We start from the raw sequence: 21,826 nt of genomic DNA on the forward strand, positions 1-21,826 counted from the left end.
CGAAGGCGGTTACCGGAAATGATGTAATCAGGGCCAGTTGCTCCCTCGGTATCCCGGGGATACCGCTACATCTTCAGAGTGGTGATATTAAGTGAGCACTTAATTTAGAATTATCTTCTCTAGTGGAGTTATTTGCCGAGAGTTTAATATGATACGAACTCCCACCGGTCTTTCTTGGTAGTCAGAATTATCGTGAGTTTTAAAAATCTTAATCGGTCTGAGTTGCGAGCAGAAATGGTGGATGGGTTCAACTGCAACATTTAAGAGAAGTTTGAATAGGTACATGGACGAGACGGGTATCGCCCGGTTGCCGTAGATGGGGGCTAGGCAAAAATCAGGACGGCATCGGCGAGATGGGCCGAAGGGCTTGTTTCTGTAGTGCATTACCATTTCCATTTGATGAGAAATTTAGAATGTCCGATGCAGTTGTTGGTCACACATTGCAGAAACAGGCCCTTTGACCCATCAAGTCTGTGCCGGCTATTGGCATGCTAAATTTGGCTGTGCCTGCCTTGATGCTAGCATTACGTCTGCCTCCAAATCTGAAAGCTGCATACATCCAATGTAGACCACTTCTTGTAGGTTCTTAAGCCAATGCTCAAGATTTCCAGCATCAGCAGAATCTCTGGAATTTATGATTTGTCTTGTATAGCCCTTTGGGTCCCCTTTTGTGCCTGGAGTATGATTTCCTAACTCCAGATTTCCCCAATTCTGCCAATAGCACCTACTCTCACACACTTAACCCTCTCCCTAGTAGTACACATGCACACACACAATGCTGGAGTAACTCAGCAGGCCAGGCAGCATCTATGGAAAAGTGTACAGTTAATGTTTTGGGCCAGGAACTTTCACCTTCATCTCTTGTTACTGTGACTTTGGAGATTTTATCAGTTAAATTCTAACACCATCCTTTACTAACCATATACTCCTCACTGATAAGTACTGCGGTTTTGTTAACCAGTTGTACTAACAAGTACTCCTGTCAGTAAATTGCTACTGTTAATCCATCTATACTAATCACATTTACATTGATATGTTCCCTTTTCTGCCTTGGCATTTCAGGTATTTAAATATTGAGAGAATACTTGCTTGAACAATTCACTCAAATACTTGGATCCAGATTCCAACATCCTCTGGATGAAAAAATATTTTTCTCAGATCCCCTTCCTTGGCTAAAAATGTACCTCTGGTTTTTGACACCTCTTTTATGGAGAAAGGTTTTCTACTATCTCTTCTGTCCATGTCCCTCATAATTTTGTATATCTCAATCAGATCTTCCCTCTCTCTCTGTTACTCCAAGAAAAACAAATCTAGTTTATCCAGTCTTTTTCATAAGTACTCCATCCAGACAACATCCAGGTCAATCTATGCACCATTTCTAATGCAATCATGTGTTTTTGTATAAAGTGGTTACCAGAACTGTACACAGTACTGCAACTGTGGCCTAATCATTCTTTTATAACCTCTCTGCTCTTGCAGACATTTAATGAGGGCTAGTATTCTATACACCAGCTTCACTACTTTATCTACCTGTGCTGCCACTTTAGGAACCTGAAGCTCCCTGTGTTCCTCAGTGTTCTATAGTGGTCTCCAGCTTATTGTTTTTGTCCTGCCCTTATTAGCATTTGGTGGCTTTGGTCCTGTACTCACTGGAGTTTAGAAGAATGGGGGGGGAGGGGGGAATCTCATCGAAACCTACTGAATATTGAAATACCTATGTAGAGTGGAAATGGAGGAGATGTTTCCAATGGTGGTAGAGTCTAGGACCAGAGGACAAAGCCTCAGACTAAAATGACATCCCTTTAGAACAGAGAGTAGGAGGAATTGCTTTAGCCGGAGGTGGTGAATCTGGAATTCATTGCCGCAGATGGCTCTGGAGGCTTGGTCAGTGAGTATGTTTGAAGGAGAAGTTGATGGGTTCCTGATAAGTAAGGGTGTCAAAGATTATGTGGAGAAGGCAGAAGAATGGAGTTGAGAGGGAAAATAAATCAGGCATGATTGAATGGTGGAGCAGACACAATGGGCCAAATGGTCTATTTCTGCTCCTGTGGCCTTATGGTCTTAATAGTCTTACCAAAGTACACTATCTTGCACTTATCAGGGTTAAATTCCATCTGCCACTGCTCTACCCTTTTTACCAACTGATCAATCTGTAATCTAAGACTGTCCTTCTCACATCAACACCAACAGTAGTTTAAACATTAAACCACAGCTGAGTTCTTGATTCTGGCCTTTAGTGCATGCACCTCGATGTCCGTCCAACCTTTCAATATTTGTACTTCACTTTATTACACTCTCTAATTGAATTGCTATTTTCAAAAGTTTCCTCAAGCTATTTCTTCATGACTATAGTTACTGCACCTTTGAGAGCCTGAAAATAGTTTCTGTGTTGACATACTCTTATTCCCAGCACTCTCTGAGTATGACTGTATGTCATTTACTTGTCTAATTTGTGAGACACCTCCCCCAGTACTGGCACCAATTTCCCCAGATGTTAATGAGCAGGACTTTTTGTGACTGATTGGGCTGTGTGTGCCTTTATTGTGCTTTAGGCCAGAGCCTGGTGGTCCGTTTGCTTTTATTCCAACTGACTTTTCACTGATTCTGGTACAATTGAGTGGCCTATGATAGTAATTGAGGCAGAAACGTATCAGAGAACTCTGCAACTAAAACAAAGTTCTGGAAATACTCAATGGGTTTACTGCATCTGCAGGAAGAGCAACATTTAAATCAATACTAACTACAGTATTAGTGGAGGTGTTTAATGAGAAGAGGGCATGGCGCAGATGGTGGGATGGTTAGTTATGGTGGAGGCGGATACAATAGTGTTTCTTAAGAGACTCCTGGATAGGTACATGGACCTTAGAAAAATAGAGGGTAACCCCAGGTAGTTTCTAAAGTAAGTACATGTTCGGCACAGCATTGTGGGCTGAAGGGCCTGTATTGTGCTGTAAGTTTTCTATGCTTCTATGTTACATCCTGTTTTAGGGATCAGAGTTCAAGGTCATTATACAGCAGAGTAAATGCAATTAATTGTCAACAAAGTCTTAATAATAAAGTACTAAAAATCGTGGTAACATCCTATTTGGTTCACTGGTGATCTCCATGGGGGTGGAAATCTGCTGTTCTATATGTAACTCCAGGCACGTCAGTAGCTTACTGTATATATACTCTGATATGATCCAGTAGGGGTCACAAAAGGGAAATTAGGATTGGCAGTAAACCCTGTCCTTACCAGTGATGTTGGCAATCTGAAATACAAATCCCTTCCTTACCATTCTTGATAAATATGGACTGTTTAATCCCCTTGATAGATGCTGCCTGACTTGCTGAGTTCCTACAGCAGTTTTTGTGTGTTGCTCAAGGTTTCCAGTATCTACAAGATCTTTGGTGTTTATAGCAAAGCAGTTTCAGAACACAAGATCTTTGAATCAGTGTGTTGATTATAAGTGAAACAATAAGGTATTTGCCACACGTAGTATGCACTACCTTTTTTATGCTGATGAGGATTATTGCTGTGCTAATTGTTCCTTATTTACATAAATATCAACACTAAGTTGATTTTTCTCTTTGAAGGAATTATATGTAAACACTTACTTTGGTTATATACGACGTCATAGATTTGGTCTTTTTATTGGGTTTCGTAGCTGGCTGGTGGTGTAATGTATTGGCATCCGCGCCGCATTTTGAGAAGAGAGGTCCCAGATTTGAATCCAGCCAGCTCCTTGCACACTTTCCATCCATGTTGGTTGAGCGCAGAGTGAGCAACTCTGCCTCGTAAAAAAACAGACAAAAAAATGCTAAAGAAACAGCAAGGTTGCCGGCTGATGCACTGCAAGGAACAACAATTAGGTTCCTTAATTGATTTGACCCAAATTCCATACTTGTTGAAATCATTGTACCCACTCCTGGTACAGAAGAACCTCTTAACTCGCCGCTATTCTGTGACTCTTGAACAATAGTAGATGACACCACATTGATATCAGGAATAGCCTAATCATGGTTGACATCGCTCTTTACAGATATTTCTTTTAATGTGATCATTTAATTTCAGTGGACTTTTCTCATTTGATTTCTAATGCAAATTATTACAAATTAATGTATTTTCAGGCTAAACATTGTACTACTTACCATTGCAACGTTTCATATTTGCAAATTGATCTGATTACTTCAGCTTTTCGCTTTATTCACATTGCTGTGTTTTCCCTTGAACTATTTCCCTCTGGTTAAGTTGCAGCCTAAGTTAGTCCATTATCAAGCTCAATTGCCCACAAAGATAATGATCCATTAACAGTTCAGCCGGAAAAAACAGATAACAGAGAATGCAGTCATATATTTAAACGCGAAGTTAACCAGTTGATAGTTCATAATTGTAAAGCTAAACTAACGTAGAAACATTTGCTTCTTCAATCAATTTAAAACAATACTAACCCATTGGAAGAATGATGATGAATGTTTAATCTCATTGCAAATTAATTCAAATAAATACAAAGTTGCACACTAACTTTGCTGGAATTTCATCTAAGCATTGATTCATTTCAACTTTAATAGTACATTCTGTAATTCTACAAGTACTTACATGTCTGACCGTTCGAGTGTGTGCCGACAAGAACAAGAAAATTATTGTAACTCATTCGATAAGAGCACTGTGAACTTGTTTTAGTGGTGGACATGGCCATAATATTGTCTTAGGTGGGATTACTACCATTTTGTGCACATGTACGCAACTCACTTCAGTTCTCTTTCAATATTCAGCAACACATAAATTCGCTGACGACGAACTTCAGACTAATGCTTACAGGATCGCATGTTTATCCAAACTCGTTCAACCTTGCCCTGAATAAACCTTGAGACACACACACTGTCTGACTGAACTGTTGGTCATGTGTATCACATGCCTCCTGGAACAGTATCAACTTACATCTCTAACGTTTTCCATCAAAGTTCAAAGTAAATTTATTATCTAAGTGAGATATATGTCACCCTGAGATTTGTTTTCTTGTGGGCATACATAGTGAATCTAAGAAACGCAATAGAATCAATGAAAGACAGCACCCAATAGGATGGACAACCAATATGCAAATACAAAAAAAATATCAAGAACAAGAGATGAGAGTCCTTGAAAGTGAGTCTAAAGGTTGTGGGAACAGTTCAGTGATGATTAGAGTGAAGGTTCAAGATGCCTTGTTATTCAGGCCCAAACTGCCTATGAAGTCTGCTTGTGGTTTGAACAGCCATCATCCTTCTTTGCCTGATGTAAGAGTTTCACAGCAAAAGCATGTGCACTCTCACTTTCAGTTTCTTCCTCATATTTTGCAGATTTGCATTGTTCTCCTTCCTTAATTTTTGCCTTAAAGATGATTGGGACGACTTTAAAAAATGAGTGTTGCTGGTCCATTGTGAGAAACAGCTAATTGGAATGCCCCTTACCTGGTTTGATCAGACCCTTGGATTGGCACGTAATACATTTATCCAGCCTACATTTACAAACATTTTTTGCCAATTCTACTCCATAAATGTTGAAAACATTTTCAGTTATTAATTGTAATATTACCAAAGCTGAACTTGGGATACTGCTGTTTGTTAAATTCTTACATTGACAGGGGAGCTTCATCGAAGCATACCTCATTGTCTGCACTTGAAAAGTATCTTTACAGTTGCAATTAACAAATAGATGGAGAAACTCAGTGGGTTGAGCAGCTTCTTTGGAGGGCTGTTTCAGATCAGGACCCCTCAGTTTGATTTTTGCTCCAGATTCCAGCATTTTCAGATACTTGCAAGCTGCTTTAAAAACACCCTGCAAAGACTACTAAATGAATACAAACTTTTCCACTTTTCTGTCGTAATATTAAAATTGAAATTAAAAGTTAAATCTCAAGAGTTTCTTCCACTCAAAGATAACTCCGATAAATCAATCAGGAAAAAGAATGAAAAATTGGATTTTACCACCGGTGATAAAAGGTTCAATGCATTTTCCAAAGCTCTAGAGTGATCATTTTAAAGGAAAATAAAATCTATTTTATTATATTATAATATCTTGCTGATATTTGGTGGTTTTTCATCGTGTCCTACGATGACAGGGAACCTGTGGGGGAGAGTTTTTAAAGTGGAAGAGACTTGCACTGGGGCAGTTCCACTCTCTCAACATCAGAAGTCCGGGTCCACTGGTACGAACAAGTGTCACAAATTAGGGTCTTCCTTGGTTTCAGTAGATGACCGTGATGTCTTCCGTGTCACGTCATGCCCTTCACTCTCCACGGAGTGCTGCAGTGCTGCCTTCCTAGCCATTGGATCTCACTGTAGATTTCAGTCCACCGAGCTGACTTTGCAGGCTAGGACAGGCATGTGCCTATCTCACGGGGTATGAGGCTGCCAACTACCCTCACCTGGTTTAGCTCGCCTGTTGAAACAATGTACTGAGGTGGCCGCCATCGCATGCAAACAGCTACTTGGAGCCACAGGTGAGAGCTGAGTGTCCAGTGGGGAGTGACATGACAAGCCCCTTCACCAGAGTTACTACCCCTCCCAAGATACCCCAGTTGTCCCAACACTAACATTTACTTGCTAAATATTCATTTGTCTCTGCCATTAGTGCACTGTGACTAAAATATGTACCATCATTAATGCTATGCTCAGTCACCAAATTATTCAGATAGTATTTCCCAAACCCATGACCTCCGTCACCAAGAAAAACAGGATAGGGAGCACCATCACCTACAGTATAGAGTCACCTACAAGTGACTCATTGTATTGGCATTTCTTCATTATGTTGAAAGTCTCTACCAATGCTACTGTGGAGTACATTCTTTACAAGTCCTTTACTGGTTGAGATGGCAACTTGCCAAAACCTCATTAGGTGGAGCAGTAAATAACGCCAGAGGTGCCCATATTATGTAAGCTTGAAAAGAAAAACATGCTGAAGTATGTTATACCGGGTTATAATTTTGCCAGTGAAGTTGCATTTACTGAAGCAGTAAAAAAGAATTCTGTTCTTGTACTCATGCCAATATGCTCACCAGGCCAATGAAATCAGTAGTTTCATAATGCTTCACTTTTGGTGATATTCCTTTTGGTTGGGCAATCAATCCCTTACTTCAGTGTCAACAGTGTTTTGAAAATGGAAACATAACGCTGCCCTGTAACTTACTGTAAGTTTTCAGAATTTGAATGATTTTTGAAAGACGTCAGTGCTAGCAGTTCTTACCATTAGCATCTCTTACTGCTGCACCACAGGTAATGCTTAACCACAAAGGTCAAAGATGATGAGTTCATACTTATAGTTGAGCCAATTTATTTAAGTTGCTGAGCAGAGAGATTGCTGTCATGTAATCTGTCATTAAAAGGGACTGTTAAACTAAGGGATTTTGCTTCTGGAAATAGGAAACTTTATACTTTCGTCTTTATTCGTTTTTGTGAGGAGTCACTAGCAATGCCAGCCTTTATTGCTCATCGCTAATTGCCCTTGAAAACATGGTGGCAAGCAATTTCTGGACCCCTGTGGTACTTTTGGTGAAGATACTTCAACAGTATTTGATAGGGATTTCCAACGGTGCTGAAGGAATATCAATATATTTCCAAGAGAGGATGGAGTGTAGCTTAGAGAGGAAACTGATGGTGGTAATGTTGCCTTGTGCTGCTGTCCTTGCCCTTCCTGGTTGGAGAGTTTGTTGGTTTGAAGATGCTTTCAGAGTAGCATAAGGTGAGTAATTTGCAGGAGATTTGGCCTCTTAGTTACAAAATGTAAATTGCTGGTTCTACTAAATTTCTGGACAATGGTGAACGCCAGAATTATGATGGTGGGAAGTTTATCAATAGTTATGTCACTGAATGTTAAACTGGGCAACTTTTCTTTTGTTGAGATAATTATTGCCTGCCAGCTTTGTGGCAAGAATTTCCCACACATCAATACATGCCTAAATGTCGTCCAGATCTTACTACGTCCAGTTAAAGACTGCTTTATCTGCTGAGGAGTTGCAAGTGGAAGTGTAAGTATCAGAAAACATTATCACTTCTAACCTCATGACAAGGAGAAAATCATTGATGTAGCTGAGGATTGTTAGGCCAAGGACACTGCCCTGATGACCTCTTGCAGTCGTGCTAGAGCTTCAGCAACCACAGCTATCTTCTCTCATGTAAGGTATGACTCCAAACTTTGGAAATGCCCTTTGATGCAAATTTACCAGCCACTGTGATGGCATAGTACTTCAATTCCCCCATGGAATTCAGTTTTTTTATTGCTGTTCCTGAATTCTGGAGCTGAGGGGTCCTGGTGAAGTTGACTCCAGCCATCTGTGAACAGGCTATTAGAGAAGCAATACAGTTTGAAAACACCATCAATGATATCTTTCTGTCGATGACTGAACAGATCGGTATCGGTTTATTATTATCTTGCTCCAAGACAGAGTGAAAAGCTTGTCTTGCTTGTACAGATTGAATCATTTTACAGTGCATCGAGCCAGAATAGGGTAAAACAAAATAAAGAATAAAGTGTAAAAGCTATTGAAAAAAAGTACAGTGCAGATAAACAAAATTCAAGATCATAAAGATGTAAATTGATTGTGCTGGATTGAATCTGTCTTACCTTTTGTAAATGGGCTAAACCCAGGAAGTTTTCTACACTGTTGGGGCGCTGCCCATGTTGTAAGTGAACTGAAGTATCTGGGCTAAGGCACAGCTGATTCTGGGGTTCAAGACTGAATGTTGTCCAATTCCATTCTGATGCAATATCCTGTACTTGTGGCCATTTCTTGAAATTGTCTGAAGATTGCTTTCTGTGCTGGTGGAGATTTAACAAGGAAGATAAGCAGAGGATTTCCTCATTCAATTAATGTTATACAATGGATCAAAATGTTGGCTATTTGGTTGGTGTACAGGAAACATGGAATAAATGGGCCTTCTTAGGGTGTCACATGGTAAGCAGTAAAGTGCTGCATGGATTAGCGTTTTAGTTTCCACTTTCAAACAGTTTAAAGTAAATTTTAATATCAAAGTACATATATCTTACCATATACAACCTTGAGATTTGTTTTCTTGCGGGCATTCTCAGCAAATCTATACCTTCTACCTGATGGCAGCAGCGAGAAAAGAGCATGATTTGGGTGGTGATAGGTATTCATAATAAATATCAATGATTTGATTGAAGGAACATAATGTAATAATTCAAAGTTACTATCATAGTAAACTGGATGAGATTGTGAATTGTGAAGAGCAAGTAAAATGACTTCAAGGCAAATGAGTGAACAAAGCCATGGTAGTTGTGGTATAATGTAGACAATTATTCACTTCAGCTAGAAAAACAGACAGGGAGGATATTACTTAAAAGGTGTAAATGTTATTCTTCTGCACAGTTACTGAAAGCAAATCTATAGTATAGTAAGTGAAAAACTGAAAATGCTGGAACTTCATTATTTCAATGTTTAAGGTTTTATTCTAAATACAGAGGACAGTTGGTTTAATTTCTAAAACCCCCATTCCACTAATAGAAAACTCTTGACAAGCGGATTCTAAAACTGAAGTGCAAGTCACTGTGTTTGTTTACATTTCCAGAAATAAATAGTAACAATGTCAAACATATTGTTGGTTTTGAAATTTGTACTGATAACTTCTGGCCCTCTCTTGAAGAGAATACTGGTGAGCACCCTCTGATACCTTCTACAAAGCATATGTCCTTGAAACAAATAACAACTAAGCTTACAGTCCTATTCTCACCCATTGAATCTGGCTACACGTACTTATTGGTGAAATCATTATGTACCATTTGATTAGTAATCCTGGCTGAATTTCTCACTCTGTCTTCTCTGAGCAGTTCTGGATCAGTAGAGTTAGTGATGAGCTTGCGTTTAGAAGGCTGGTATTGTGTTGGAGAAATGAGGACATGCAGGCAACAAAGACATGATGACCTTTATAGTGGCAATAGAAATGAAGTAAAGCAGAGATGGGCAGAGATGTCTCAAAATAGATTTTGATGCATGTTAATGGATAGGTTGTGGTTTGAATGAGTGAACCACATTACTGATGTTAACACCACTGAACCCAACTCAAATCCAACCGGATCTGATAGATGTTTATAAAATTCTGAGAGGCATAGAGAATGTATATAGTCAGAGTTGATATCCCAGAATGGAGATGTCAAGTATGAGAGGATAAAGCTCTAAGGTAAGAGGGGGAAAGTTTAAAGGAGATTTGTGAGGCATTTTTTTTACACAGAAGGGAGGGGGGGGGGGATGCCTGGGGCACCCTGACAGGCAAAGTGGAGGAAACAAATACAATAGTAATGTTTTTGAGGTGTTTGGACAGGCATGTGAACAGCAAGGGGATGGAGGGATGTAGATCGTGTGCAGGCAACTGGAATTAGTTTAGATTGGCATCAAGGGGTGGACAGACATGGAGGGCTGACAGCCTGTTTCTGTGCTATACTGTTGAATGTTCCAGAAATGTGTATGAGGATTGGGATGGAACATGCAATCCTGGGCTGAAGGTAACCAGTTGCTTTTGTACTTTTCTGATGTTAAGTGGTGACCTGTTCTTGTTTATCTGTTATTTGATATTAGAAAATGAACAGATTGTTGTAAATATCAGAATCAGGTTTACTATCACTTGCATATATCATGAAATTTGTTGTCACGTGGCAGAAGGACATTGCGATACATAATAACAACTGTGAATCACAGTAAGAAATATATATGTTAAAAAGTTACACTAAATGAGCTGTGCACAAAAAATAGTGAGGTAGTTTTCATGGGTTCAATGTCCATTCAGAAATCACAGATGGCAGTTGGGAGAAAGCTGCTCCTAAATCATTGAGTGTGTGTCTTCAGATTCCTGTATCTCCTCCCTGATGGTAACAATGAGAACAAGGCATGCCTGGGTGATGGAGGTCCCTAATAATGGATGCCCTCTTTTTGAGGTATCACTCCTTGAAGATGTCCTGGATGCTGTGGAGTCTAGTGCCCATGATGGAGCTGACTGAGTTTACAACTTTCTGCAGCTTATTTCAATCCTCTGCATGTTCCCCCCACTCCACTGACCAGACCTATGCAAATTAGATTTGGTGTCTTTTGGTCTGTGCATTTTAAGGCATCAAGGTTTAAAATTATATAGAATGGCATTTTAGTTATAATGCCTTGATGAATGTTACTAAAACACATTCTTTTCAGTGCTGATATAGCTACTCTGCATTATTTGATTTTTGGTTTTATTTCACAATTTTATTATTTATGCCTTTTCACATATTGATGCTTCACGTTTTATTAATGATCTTGTTATTTATTATAGATCACTCAGCTTGATGATGCAGAGCAAAATGCTGAGCACGTTCAGCTCCAGTGGAAGTTCCCATGATAATTTAATCGTGGTCTAGCGGTTTAAAGGTGTGCAGTAAACCCCATACAGTTGCCAAAGTTCAGTGCAGTCAGCAGCTTGTTGAAGTGGCAGATGGGGGGGGGGGGGGGGGGATGGGTTGTTTTGGGTTATGGTCATAGTACCTTCTGTCTAGTAGAGAGTTCCAAAGATTTACTGCCTAGGACAAACTTCTATCTCTATCCTAACTGGCCAGACCACTGCTGTGTTCCTGGTCCCAGACACCCCAGGGAGGGGACATATCAACTCTGATTCTACTCTCTCAACTACCATATGTGATTGAAGGTAGAAAGCAAAAGCTCAACAACCTTTTTGACCCCCTGTTATCAGGCAGAAAGTACTGTACCATAGCATTAGGACAAAAACTGTTAGGATGGAAACACCTTTGTCCCCCAGGCTCTAAGACTACTGAACTGCCTGCCACACCCAGCTTTCATTACGTATGAAGTGTCAGTAGTGTTACACTGTTTACTTTTTAGCTTGTTTATGTACCTTATTATTTGTGGTGATATTACTTAATGTGTGTGAGTTATATGTACTGCGTTGTGTACCTTGGTCCAGAGGAAGGTTGTCTCATTTGACACTACACACGTGTACAGTTGAATGAGTGACAATAAACTTGAACTTGAATACTGAAGTTGCTGTAAATCCGAAATAAAAATGGAAAATGCCATGGGTACTCAGCAAATCAGGTAGCCTTTGTGAAAGTTGTGGACTGATAACATTTCATCTGAACTGGAAAACTGAGAAATATCTTTGAAGTAGCAGGGAGGTGGTGGGGTGCATTGGGAATGATATCATTCCACATTATGCATGTTCTTCAGGATGGAAACTAGCCTTTCTCATACCTGAAAGCTTGGAAGCATTTCCAAACATACCACGATACCAGAATGAAGTGACCTCATGTTAGGTGTGACTCTGTTGGTAGGCCTCTGGTCTAGGTCAGAATGTTGTGGCACTCCAGAGACCCAAACACAACAAATCCAGGTTAATGCCACTGTGTATTACCGTGGGGGTAGTATAACATCAGAAATACAGTAGACTATTTGACAAAACATAAATCTAAGATCCTTTCTGCTCTCTCAGTTGCGCACAAGAGCTTCCATGGCATTGTTCTATATAAGAAAGTCCCATTATTTTTAGTAGCTTGATGACTATTCATTCCTCCTAATTAGAAGATCCTGCTATTATTTAATTAATACATATGGGAACTGTTGTGAATAAATTAGTTCCCACATTTCTTACCACAACAGAAAATGAATTTTAGAAGTATTTCATTGACTAAAAGCAACTAACTTTTAAACCTGGGCCATTGTATCTTTCTCTACTACTGGATTCTCGATTTATTAGGAAACCATGGTCAGTGTGGATCAGTATTAACATCTCCTCGCTGACAGACAACACGGTTGTACTTCTAGGATGTGTGCTTAGCCCACTCCTCTACTCTCTCTACGCTCGTGACTGCATGGCTAGGCACAGTTAAAATACCAGTTAAATTTGCTAATGACACCACCGTTGTGGGCAGAATCTCAGATGGTAATGAGGGGTACAGGAGTGAGATAGATTGGTTGGTCGAGTGATGTCTCAACAACTTTCAGTGTCAGCAAGACAAAGGAATTGATTGTGGACTTCAGAAAGAGAACACACACACACACACATGTGTCCTCATTGAGGGCTGAGCGAAAAGAGTAAGTCCCAGTGTGTCAACAACGCAGAGATCTGTCCTGAACCCAACACATTGATGCAACTATGAAGAAAGCACAGCAGTAGCTCTACTTCATTAAGAGTTTGAAGAGATTTGGCATGTCACCAAACATTTTATTGAACATATACAGATGTAATGTGGAGACCATTCTGACTGGTCGAATGACAGACCGATGTGGAGGCTGCAGTGCACAGGATCACAAGAGGATGCAGAGCATTCTGGACTCAGCCAGGCATAACCCTCCCACCAACAAGGACGTCTTAAGGAGGCATTGTTTCAAGAAGGATATGGATCATTAAGGATCCCTACTATCCGGGACATCCCCTCTTTGTTTTACAACTATTGGAAAGGAAGTACAGGAGTCTGAAGACCCAGATTTAATGTTTAAGGAACAGGTTCTTTCCCCCTACCATCTGGTTTCTGAACAGTCCATGCACCCATGAACACCTTCCTTGTTATTCGTATTTTGCGTGATTTAGTTTTGTCATTTACAGTAATTCTCACATCTTTCACTTTACTGCAGCTGCAAAACAACAAATTTCACGACATACGCAAGTGATAATAAACCTGAACTCTGATTTTGGAATGTCTCACAGGAGACATGGCAGTGTTATATAAATACATAGTTCTTTACATTAAACCAATTGCTCAGTTGACGATTGGACGTGGGCAACATCCCTTGCTTGTTCTCTTTGTTGTCTGTCTTTGGATCAATGTCAGCTGTCCTCAGCTATCAGCAAAGCAAATTTAACACTTAGGCTAATGTAAACATTTGTTTTAATACCCATGAACACATACCTCTCTCCATTTCTTTGGATAGTTGTTGGTCAATTGTGCATGGGAACATGAATAGTGACGAAGTTGCAAAGAAGCTCCAAGATAGTATGGACAGGCCAGGTAAGTTGGCAACAACACAACTCATAGAATATAGTGTGGAAAATGTTAAGATTCAAGATTTTTCATGCCATTTCTAGTACACATGTGTAAAGGAGAACAAATTAATTGTTACCCCAGATCCAATACTGCACAAAAAACACAGCAATATAAAAAACAATAAATATAAATTCATTGGTATTTATGTACCTAGACTGATGGTATGTCATAAAGTGACACTAGGCACAGAAACGCCTGTACATATGGTGACTCTTGTTGGGAAATGATAAAGTGGTGCTGGTGGGGGTTATGGGGGGGGGTTAGTGGGTGGAAGTGTTAATCAGACTTACTGCTTAGGGAACGTAACGGTTTTGAGCCTGGTGGTGCTGCTGTGTTTGCAATGTGGCCTCCTCCCTGTTGGGTCCATGATCAGGGTGGGTAGGATCCTTCATGCTACTGCTGACCTTTTTCTGGCACCTTTCTGTATTCATGTCCTTGATGGCAGGTAGGCTGGTGCAGGTGGTGCATTGGGCATCACTGGCACCAGCCCATTGTAGAACCTTACAGGCCGCTGCAGTGCAGTATCCATATCAAAACTGTTTGCCACTTTATTGGAAGGAAATAGAATCATTTCCTTCAAATATTTTGTCAACGTTGAGATGCACAAAGGGATCTTGATGGGTAGAATATGCAGGTGTAACAAGTATTTTCAGAGATAAACAGTAATTTGTCTTTATTTTAAGAGGATATACATGCAAGGTTGAATCTGTCTTACAACATTTTGATAGGTGTTCAGTATCAATCTCTTTAAGAAAGAAATGATGCATTTGCTATTCAGGGAGTTTGGCAAAAGTATGCCAAGATTTTTCCTGAAGGCATTTCTACTCTAAGAGGTGGGATTGAGCAGGATGAGCCCGTATTTCGGTAGTGACTAGATTGAAAGAATAAAATGCTTGTACGACTCAACAGGATAGATGATAGCAAGATGGTAGCTAGGGTTTACAGTCTTGAGAAAAGGAGGAGGTGATTGAGGAATAAAGAGACGAGGAATTTCTTTAACAACGGGTAAATATTTGGAATTCTCTATCATAGAGTTTTGTGGGGGGGGGGTCAGATATTTATCACATTGAAAGCAGATCGGGATACATTTCCGTATATTTTAGGAATCAGGGATATATATACAGAATAGGAAAATGATGCTCTGGAAGATTAGTATGATGTTATTGAACAGTGGAGTAGGTGCTTTACTCCTGGTTTTGCATTTTCTTGTGATGTGTGAAAAACTCTCATCACTAAAAAAAAAGGGGGCGGTTAATGCCTAGAATATACGGATTGTGTGCATTACCTTGGGTGTCATGCATGGTAGGTAATGACAAGTGCTTCACACAGGCCATTTCAGGGTCGGTGCCTCAAGGATGACATCAATCCCCGAGGCATGTTGCAGACACAGGAAGCAGCAATCCCAATGTCCGGGCCAGTTACCTACTCTATCAACTTTAGAATCGCAGCGTGATGACGCACAGCGACGTTCCGGTTGCCTTGAAGAGGCAGCGCGATGAGGTCATCGCGGCGTGCCCCTGCAGGGGTTTAAAGCAGCGCAGGAAACCCCGTGCAGTTGCCAACGCCCGGTGCAGTCGGTGTCTTGTTGGGGTAAGTGACAGGCTGGGGGTACGGGACTAGCGGTGGTTCCTATCGCCGTTGTGGGCCCCTCGTCCCGCTGTCTGAACTGTGGTATCGGGGATGGTGAGCTGAAGGCTCGGCTTAGGGGCATGAGGCGAGCGATGGAAGCAGGTAGGCGGCAGCGGCGCGGCTGCCACCGCGGCTCCACACAACGCCTGGGCCCTCGCTTCCTGGCCCCGCTGTGGTTTCGGTACACGCCGGGAGACGTTGGGCGTGGGCCGGCCGAAGCTCAGCTTGCCTCTCCGGGCCTCCCCCCCCCCTCCCCATTCTCAGTGTATTGAAGGAGGGATGGAGGTCGGTGCCTGGAGGTTCGGCGGCTCCTCTGCCCGGTTCCTGTCTTGTCACCCGGCTTGGGGACATTGCCTCGTCTGTCTCTTTACGCCCCCCCTCCCCAAACATAACGCTCCCTCCCGAACGGAGCCCGGATACGGCAGAGAGTTGACTGGGTGGGGCGGTGCGCTCTTTCGGCCTTATTGCGGCAGCGGAGATTCGGCAAACTGCTTTATATTCAGTGCAAAGGGGGAGGGGTGTGTTTGCTGCATTTTATTTATTCGCATCTCGCTAAATGCCGCAGTTTGTAGGCGTCTTCCTCCTTAATTCCAGCTGACACTAGCAACATCTCTAGTTGTGGACAATTTAACTGCATTTAAAGCCGCTGTCATTTTATAAAAGGGTTTCCTGTTTTAAGGTTGTTCTCGCATTACAAGGAATCGAAGAGGAAGTTAGAGCGATGCAACTGGGTGCTATTTTGTCATTTTGGGTTAAAGGGTTTGCAAACTGGAGTGCAATCATATTTGGATAGGGTTTTGAGCAAATCAGCGTTTTTGAGATGAAAATGGCAGGTCTTTGAGATTGAAGCCTTAGTTTTGTAAAATGGGTAGGATAATCAGAATTTCCACCGACTTTTGCAAGGTATATAAAAATACTGATTCTATTGTTGCAAGATTTCAGCAGGCCATTTTTTTTCAAAGGCTGGCATTTAAACACGTTTTTGCTAAGTTGTGATTCTAATTTTTAGTATGAAAGTCATCTTGATCAATTTAATATGGCAGTTTTCAAAGTGGAATCTGTGTCCACTTCCAGTATTGATGTATGATGAACAGTATCTACTTGATGGATTGTGTTTTTTCATCCCCCTTGTTGAATTCCTGCAGTAGGAAATGTAATTCAATGGAGTTTAGTTTTCCCAATTTACTGATTAAGAATCTTTAAGGATTGTATGACATTGTCAGGAAGGAATAAATCTGTCAATATTTGTACATAATCAGTGCTATTGAACTATCTTCATTCCTGTCTTTTGACAATGATTTGCATCATACAGGGCCCATGTTTTTGTTTGCTTTTGTGACCTATATGGGACTCATCTTGGATTTGGTAATGAGTTGTAGATATGGGTTGTATTGCAGTCACAGGAAGTTAGTAGAATGCTTTGCAAGTTAGTCTTGTTTAAGGGTTTCTGAAACTTAATTGGCTTAGTTTTAATGTCTTTAGTTTTTAAATTTTCATATGGAAGATCCAATTGGCGTCAGAATATCTTGCTTCCATTACATGAATTTCTAGGTGCTTTCACTTTGGGAAGTTAAGTACAGGAGGGATTTTTTTGTTTTGCTGGTTGTATAAACATCGGTCAAGTTTGGAAATTTTAAAATCTAATGGTAACACTTAGAATTAGAATTCTATTGAATTAGAATTCAATATTTTATTGCTTATGACGCGAATGTGGTCAATAATCTTTGAAGGGCATAAATTTTAAACACTGATGTTGAGACTCTAAAGAGGTGGACTTGCTTTTTCAGTGATTTGCCAATGTATTTTAGCTATCACTTAAATCCTCCTTGAAGTTGATCATTTGGTGTACTATATTCGGTTCAGGTTGCCTCATTACAGAAAGAGTGTTGAGGCTTTGGAGAGGGTGGGTGAGGTTAACTAGAAAGCTGCCTTTATTAGGGAATATTAGCTGTACGAAATTGGACACATTTTCTCTGGAGTGTTTGAGGCTGAGGGAAAGCCTGACAGGAGTTGAGAATCTTTTTCTCAATGTCAGGTAGTAGAAGTCGTGGATTTGAGGGTGACCAAGGGGGAAGGTTTTTTGAGTGGTAGATGCCTGGAACATGCTGCCAGGATAGTGATGGAAGCAATCATGACAGTGGCATTTTTAAGAGGCATGAATGTGAAGGGAATAGACCATAGATCCTGCGCAGATAAGTGAAATTTGTTTGTTGTCATAGTGCTGAAAATACCTGCTGCTGTACTGTGCTAAATTCCTGTATGTCCTATGTAATAACTTAATTGTTTTCTAAGGCTGAATATTAGGGGGAGTTGTTTAATTGGTTTGAACCTGCGTAAGGTCTTTAACCCCTCAGATAGTTCACTTCCCAAGAACAAGTTTGTTCAGTTCATAACTTCCCTTTAAAGTTATTAAGTTGTGGTGTACACTAAAGTGCTTTATTCAGTGTGCCTATTTTGAAGGTGAAGGCTTTGGCTTGTGAATCTTCAGGGCCAATAGAAGATGAGAACATTTATAATTGTTCTAGCTGGGTGAACAGTGCAATGTGCCCAATTGGTTCCAATGCATTTCATAAAATATGAAAGAAAAATGCAACATTGTTGCTTGTCCTTTCAAGTCTCAACTTCCTGTGAGGAAACTTTGCACTTGATGCTGTGGTTAGTAACTTTCAGTGTGACTAGTTATAAAGTTGCGTCAACAACGTTTCTTGGATCACTGGTTTTGGACCATAATACAAGTTCTGCACCACTCCTATTGTTGCAGTGTGTAGTTAATTTTTCAAACTGGTTTTCAGTTACTAACAGCAATACTGCTTAAAATTATAGGTAAATTCTGTTACCTTTCGGTAATATTCAAAAAAAAATCTTGTTTTACAGCTACTGCACTCTTCAAAGCAATGATTATGGCCAAGTTTGCCATGCAATATAAACTTTTTTCCAAGAGAAGGAATTGTCATATTTGTGACACTTGCTGAATACAACAGCCTGGTGATCTTGGACCACAACGAATATGACTGAGTTCCTCCAGCATTTTCTGTACACTGTTCTACTTTACTGGCATTTTCAAAATCTCTTGTGTTTATGACTAATTTGACTTAATGTAAAATTGCCTTTACCATTACATTTGGAATTTAAATCCATAGACTTTTGTCTAGTTGCCTTATGTGCACTGAGGCTGCAAGTTTGTCTAGATACAACCTTTTTTTATTCGTACTTTACACGTGACCTCATCACAGACAGTTTTGATATTGAGGCCTACAGTGTTAAGCAGATGTGAGTTTCATGAAATCTTTTTGCTCCATAAATGTTTTTATTGACTGCAGTGACCTTTCTCCCGCTCGTCCATCAGCTATTTTGCATTTGAGTGCTGTTTTTTTTGTCTGCCTTAGCAAATTTTGGTGCAACACTTTCATGAATGGGAAATTATGAAGTTTACAAGAAATGTGCAAAATTGGAATGAGAAATAATAACAGCAGGAGGCCATTGGGCTCCCTAACTGCTGCACCTCTCCATTAATTATTCATCTCTTGGGTTACTCTTCTGGACTAATTTTGTATTTTTAACATTTAGTCCAATTACTGAGGTGTATTATATGATTGCATTTAAGGAAAAAATCTAAATAGGGTGCACACCTTGAGTAAGTTTCATCTGGGCAGTTTACCAGGTCTTGTTAAATGGTTCTTTTTAAGGCTTGTACTATGATTAATCAATTTGTATGATCTTGCTTTGAATATGTACATGTGTCTGAAGGATTAATGTTTAAAATTATCACAGGCAATTGTTTAGGTTGGAGAGAATAGGAGTAGAAATTTGAAAGGAATTGACCTGGTTTCTGATATTTGTGCCACTTTCTTTGCGCACTAGTGGGAAAGTGCTGATCTAGCTTGCCTCAGCAATTGTGTGTCATTACCCACCAAAATGGAAGCCCTATCCCAATTGAAGAATGTAATTTCTGACTGCTCTCTGGGTGATTGTAAGCTGAAGAATTGCACTTGCTGTTAATTCTCCATGAAAAGGTACTGCATGAAATGGTTTTTTTCAGCCCAAAACCATAGATTTTGCACTAATCATGGGGCAAAGTTTTTTTTTAAAAAAAGCATTTTCCAACCCCCCTCAGATTCTACCACTCTATACGCTAAAAGTGGAAGGGATTTTGAGTGGTCATTGGGCAAATGCAAAAGCTCCATGGACGCAGCACCCCAGGTTGGGATGGGAGGCAGTGGTTCAGCTAGCTTTACTACATCTTTTTTTTTAGCCCATTGGATCCACACATCCTCTGGGCCTTGATTAATGTTTGAGGGGTGAAATTATAAAAACAGTAAAATACTCTGGCCATTGCAATTACCTGGGAAATCTGTTGGATCTGGTCTAGCCTCTGGCATTTTATTCACTGTCCCATAGGCACAGTGCTTCAAGTGCATGAAAATGTGGAAGTTTCTGGATCTGCCATTCTTTACAAGCAGAGTTCCACTCTTTATCAACCTGCTGGCTTAAATGTTATTGTACTGCATTTAAAAAAAAAATTCTCTCCTGGTTTTTGATCTATGTGAGTGAAATAGGCTGTACTCATTTTATTGGCCAGTTTATATTATTCCTTCAGCTACTGTCTGCATTCCAAAGAAAACTGTTCTGACCTAATCTGAATTTGGCTAAAATTTCCAGGCAGTACGCCGTTGTCCTCTCTTTACAGTGAAATCACATCATTCCTATAATGTGACCAGAACTGGACATTATTACTCTTGCTGTAGATGTGCAAGTACCTGGTGAAAGCTTCTGCTCTTGATATCTGATAATGCAGTCTGTGACTTCCTGTCTCGCCCTTTTCAGGTGACTTGGATGTTTAAATCCCCTATCTGTTCCTTCATACTTGTATCGTCTTCTATCTGTTCTGCTTATGAACTATTCTAACTGCGAAGGAATGGAATTGTCAACTGAGGCTAAGTGGCTATTAAAATATGCACGTGTGAATTATTTGGCCAATTGTTCTGCACTGGGAGTGCATTTGCAGCTCTAGTTTTGTTATACCAAACCCATCATGTTGGGTGAGGAAGCAGCAACAGTAGTTCTGTAGAGGGTGGTTCTGGATTGTATGTGTGAATGAAATGGGAAGATGAAATGTTGTTCATTGGGGGAACAAGTGTCACCATCAAATTAGCAGTTAATTCTAGTGTTAATACAGAGGACTGGAGTAAAGTTCAATTTTTGTTTTTTTGTTCAGCAAGTGAACTTGTACCAGATACTGGCTGGCAAGATAATATTGAAGCAATAAGTGGTTCACAATAAACATTTTTGTCAAATAAATGGGACTACCAAATGTGAAACCTCAGTGACTAATTCAGGAGATGATGGAAAGTGTAACAGATATTAAGAACATTAGAATTGGCTAGAAGGCGTGAAAGTGAAATCTAAGAGGAAATCTAAGATTATTAGATGTGAGATTGTAGGTGTTGGAATCTTTATCAAAAAATTGGCTGCTGGATGAAATTAGATCAGGCAGCATCTGTACAGGAAATGGACATTCAAGGTTTTGTTGAGTACCTTCATTTGCATTGAAAGAATAGAGGTAATGACCAGTCTAAAGTTAAGAGATAGGCAATGGCTGGAAATTGGTAGGTGTATCCACGTGAGGAATGATGAATTAGAACATAGAGGAGGGAATAGGGGAAATGATAACATGCTGGCTGATTAAATTTAGTAAAAGGGGTGGGGTGGACAAATGGGAGCATTGGAGGAGGGGCAGGGAGAGAGTGGACACATGGAGTAAGTGGAAGGGGGATGAAACTTGGGGGTTGGGTGTGTAGAGGTTTGTTCTGTACCTGGAATCACAGGCTTTCAGAGGAGGGCTCTGACCTTGGGGGTAAGTTGCAATGCTTTTTTAAAAGAAGTCACTATTTCTGATTTAATAAAGGTTATACTGCAGAACTGTTATTGGATTGCATGGGTGGGTTTTTTAAGGTGGGTTGACGATCACTATAGTACACCAGTAGTGAAAGCCTATGGCTTTCATGTACTGAATCATAATTGACCAGAGTCCCGCCATCTGTTCTGTGAATTGATAACCTGTATCTTGTTGTTTACTGTGTTGATATACATGTTACAGTGAGGCATTATGCTGATGTTCTTAGTATCATTTAAAAAAAAATAATTCAAGCCCTTTTACTGTGATTTTGTACTGAGTGAATTGTTACATGGAGATTAAAGTAA

At 40.2% G+C, this 21,826-nt stretch overlaps 1 protein-coding gene across 3 annotated transcripts in view; it reads left to right on the forward strand.

The window, feature by feature from the left end:
- The first annotated feature begins 15,476 nt into the window (after positions 1-15,476).
- Positions 15,477-21,826, forward strand: part of cdc42 (cell division cycle 42) — a 30,846-nt gene continuing 24,496 nt past the window's right edge. The window contains exon 1 of one of the 3 annotated variants that reach the window (XM_059951800.1): positions 15,477-15,586. The gene's annotated coding sequence lies outside the window, so the exon portion shown is untranslated. The other 2 variants (XM_059951801.1, XM_059951799.1) reach the window with 2 other exon arrangements.

The sequence above is a fragment of the Hypanus sabinus genome, chromosome 27, assembly GCF_030144855.1.
Source record: "Hypanus sabinus isolate sHypSab1 chromosome 27, sHypSab1.hap1, whole genome shotgun sequence".
In the NCBI taxonomy this organism is placed as follows: Eukaryota; Metazoa; Chordata; class Chondrichthyes; order Myliobatiformes; family Dasyatidae; genus Hypanus; species Hypanus sabinus.